Genomic DNA, 4,243 nt, shown 5'->3' on the forward strand with positions numbered 1-4,243 from the left:
CCAGTTAACATTAAATAAGATCACTGTTTAAAATATTTCCAGTAACATTTACTTTTAGTTTAATTGGAAATATAACTATAATAATTTATGTTGCAGAAAATTCAGAGAATAGAAGAGAAAGCTTAAAAATTCTACTGAAAAATTTTACCATTCAGAAGTTGTCCCTTTTCTAACCAGATTTTGTGTGTATATTTACACACATATTTTACAATATAATTCAAAGTATGCAGTTTCGAACTGTAGATACTTTTTTTCTTCACATTGTGTCATGAACATTTGTTATGTTTGGTTTTCTTTTTTTCTTCCCTATCTATTTTATTTCTTATACAGAAAACATTTATTTTAATTCTCTATGCATGTTTAAATTTTAAGAAGTTATTAAGTAGATGCACTTTCCTCTGTAGGTTCAGTTTGATTTTCAGTTACTATTTTCTGAAACCTTTCCTATAGCTTATCCCATATTGTAAAATGGGTTCTTAAGTGAACAGGTGAAGAAAAACCCTGGAATCTTCCAGTAAGACTTGACTGACTGGCTTGAACATTGTGAATGGCTGACACTTCGTATTGGAATCAAACACTTGTTTTTGGAATTAAAAAAACAAAACAAAACAAACAAACAAACAAGAAAATGGCCCTCACTCACATCACTGAAGTCACCAAATCTGTGTAACTTGACTATTCTCTCAGGGTTCTGAGATGCCTTCTCTTTCATGAAATGTATTTTATACTTGTAGTGTTGAAATATTCCTAATGCCAATTTTGCATTAACTTCCAGAGTTTCAAATGAAAGATCTTTATAAATTAAAGAAAGAGCATCTTTTGTGAAAGAATGTAGGTTCTCTTTTGTTGGCGTCCACTCATCAAGTTTCTTATCCAAAACTACATCATAGCAGAAGGCTCCAGTGATCACAGGAACTTCTGGAGGTCTCACCAAATTAACCATACATTCATCTACAAATGCCCTCTCACAGTCCGTCATTATGGCACAAGAACACCAGGCCTTATTTACTTCCCCTGGATCACGATCTTTGAAAGTAAGAAATTTAGTTTCACAGGACTTGGTCAAAGGCCTATGTGACCCACGGCTGTCTGCTTACAAGAGCCAGAATGGACTTTCTGTAATACCATTCGCTTAAATGCATGGCAAAAGTATAAGGAGTTGAAATGTTTTTATTCATCACGAACTTAGTGCCAGGGCCAATTTTCCCAAATTGTTATCAATCTTCTCAGTTCGGGGAGAAAGTGATAACTGCCTGTTTTTCTGTTTATTAAAGAGATTGTCGTGCATTTCTGCCAGTTCAGTCAGTGACAGTTGAGAAGCTGGTGATGGTGCTGTACATCCCAGAAAGCAAGCCTCTCCACTGGGGTGGCCTGCCAGAGCCCCAGTCCCCAGACCTGCAGAGCCATTGCCTCTATCGTGGCCACAGAAACCTGCACTCACAGGTCCTCCACCATCCCCCAAAACTTTCCTACTTCAGTGTCACCATCATCTACCTTATCGCTCTAATATGAAACTCAGATGATTCACTCCAGACCTGACTTTCTCTGTTATCCAACACCAACAGTTTACCAAGCCCACAAATGTCCACTGTCAGAATAACTCTCATGAGTTCCAGCTCCCCTCCAACCATGTTCCCATCATTCTTCTCACTTGTGTTATTGCAGGTGCCTCCTACCAGTTTTTTCTATGTCTGAGCCAATCATCTTATATCCCATATTCCATGATGCTTGAGAGTATTCTTTCTAATATTGAAATAAAACGCTGTCATTCAAAGGATTACAATAATTCATTTAAGATAAAATTCTATGGGTTTTTAAATAAAATGTGACATTGTTCTCATTTACTTCTTTAGCTTCAACTTGCCCTTAGGCAATGCCAAACCATTTGTTATTCTGTGACTACATGTTGTTTTTTCATGAGTATTTAAATTCCTTGTTGGAAGCCTCCTGTAGGAACCAAGAACAGGGTCCCTTGGAGGCACACTGCCTGGATTTAAATTCTGGCTGTGCCTGCTGTTGACCTTGGGCAATTCTCTTCACGTGTTTTGTGCTTCACTTGTAAAATTAGGATAGCGGCAGTACTTACTCATGGGGTTGTTATAAGGATAGAAAAAGAGTACTTGTAAGGTGCTTGGAGCAGTAACCAACCCAAGAGCTGTGTAAGTGACTATTAAGTAAAGATTTTCTCATTTTGCCTATCATACTGCTTACCTTGCACAACCTGCCTAACTTTGAGATCTCTCCAAAAGTGCTTCTTCAGAACTAGACTGAGATGCCCGCCTCTGCCCCTTTACCTTTGTCCTATCACTTTCCAGTGTTGAATTGTCTGCATTTGTGACTCCCCAAACAGTGTCTGAGAAGAGAGGTTGTCTTTCCTTTTTCTATTGTCAGAATTTAGAACAAACTCTAAGCAATGCCTGACTAGTTGCGGTCTGCCATTATTTGTTTTGTAGATGAACAGTGGTCAGAAATTTTGCAGACAGAGTGCACTGATCTTTTGGAGAAGCTTGTACAAGTGTTTTTTAGTGTTGTAATGATAATTTAATGTTCTGACTGCTGTCTATTAATTGTATCTTAGTTCTGATTTTGGTTGTATATTAACAGAAATGATGGTAGAGAAACTGTTATTTACTGTGCAACATTTTGTACGTTCTAGATTGTTTTTATTGACCTTTGGAAGACGGGTGCTGGTATCCAGACAAATGTAGGTGTGAAATGACTCCACACTAGAAATCTTTTATGTCTTATTTGTTTTAAAACATGGAAACATTTTCTTTGAGGATATATCCTATTTGATTAATATGGTATTAATATCCTATTTGCCCCTGGCTGGTTTGGCTCAGTGGATTGAGTGTCGGCCTGCGAGCTAAGTGTCGCTGGTTCGATCTTCCAGTCAGGGCACATCAGAGAAGGAAAACTCTGACCCCAAAAAACCTCCGCTGCCTTGCGGCATACCTCTTCAGGGGAAAGGCTAAGGGAGTAAACCCCGACAGAAAATCCGGAGCCGGAGTCCCTAAGGCGGTTTGACGTTGTAGTCAACACCGGCAACTCCTGCGGCGCACCTGAAGCCAAGCTGTATTGACTCCGTCTTTCCCTTGGATCCTTCAGCTGCGAAGAGAGGGGGGGTCTGCTGCATGGGCAACAGCAGACCCTCCATATCACCCTGCCCAGGCTCTGTAGCTTCAGCTTCACTGGAGAGGACACTCCAGCGTCATCGCAAGATGTCGATTCAACACGGGAGGAGACAGATACCGTGTCACTCCCGAGTTGGACTGCACAGCCATTCTTGGCGGTGCAGATAGACTCTTAGGAAGCTACACCATCGTCTCTCGAGACGGACGGCTGCCGACTGAGATGAACAGTATTTTATGACTGACAATTTTGATTAAAGTCTTTTTCACCACTTGTTCTTCCTGAGTGCACTATGTTTTCCAGATCCTAATTAAATAAAGAAAAAATATTTGAAAGACCAAGCTTAACAGTACAATAAATTACAAAGATGTAATCTGATTTTAAAAAGACTGAATCAAACATCCACTTTTATCTGTCACTTTATTTACTGTTTTTATGTAGAAAATAAGTAGAACATATCATATAATAAAAGAAAAATTTACAACCAATCAGCCATGTATAATGAGATCATAAGTTGTAGGAATCAGAACTAAACACCATGAGAAAACATAAAAGAAAAAGAAAAAGGAACCCAACATAGATACTACTTTAAAAGATGGTTGGGGCTTTTTGGATTGCAGAGCACCCATCCACAAGATTGTTTAAGAATACCTAAAGATCTATAACAGGCTGTAATTCAGAAAATAAGCAAATTAAAACAATGTAGTGTCCAGAGGTAAAAAGAGTCAATAAATGGAATCACTAGGAGAGAACATTTGAGTTCAACAATTAAATACTTTAGGAATATATGAGTTTTAATTCACATAATAAAAACAAAGACAATTATAAAAGGATTTGAATAGAGAGGACTAAAATAGATAAGGGAGATGGATAGTACACTCAGAGTCATGAAAATGAAAAGAGGATACATGAACTAAAAATGAAAAGCTTTTTGAAAGATGTAAAGCAATTGGAAAATTCTCTCTGCCTGACAATTAGAAATAACTAAATAAATAAATAAGTGAATGTACTACAAAGTCTTTTACCACACAAGTATTTAAGTAAAGACGAGTGAGGTAAAAATCATTTTGTAAATAAAGATGCTATAAAAATATAGATATTTTAATAATGC

General features: G+C 37.7%; 1 pseudogene; it reads right to left on the minus strand.

Annotated features, from left to right (window-relative positions):
• Positions 1-378: 378 nt before the first annotated feature.
• Positions 379-1,407, minus strand: LOC150021305 (large ribosomal subunit protein mL39-like; annotated as a pseudogene).
• Positions 1,408-4,243: the final 2,836 nt, after the last annotated feature.

Source organism: Furipterus horrens, unplaced genomic scaffold, assembly GCF_987537825.1.
Source record: "Furipterus horrens unplaced genomic scaffold, mFurHor1.1.pri manual_scaffold_1, whole genome shotgun sequence".
Taxonomy (NCBI): domain Eukaryota; kingdom Metazoa; phylum Chordata; class Mammalia; order Chiroptera; family Furipteridae; genus Furipterus; species Furipterus horrens.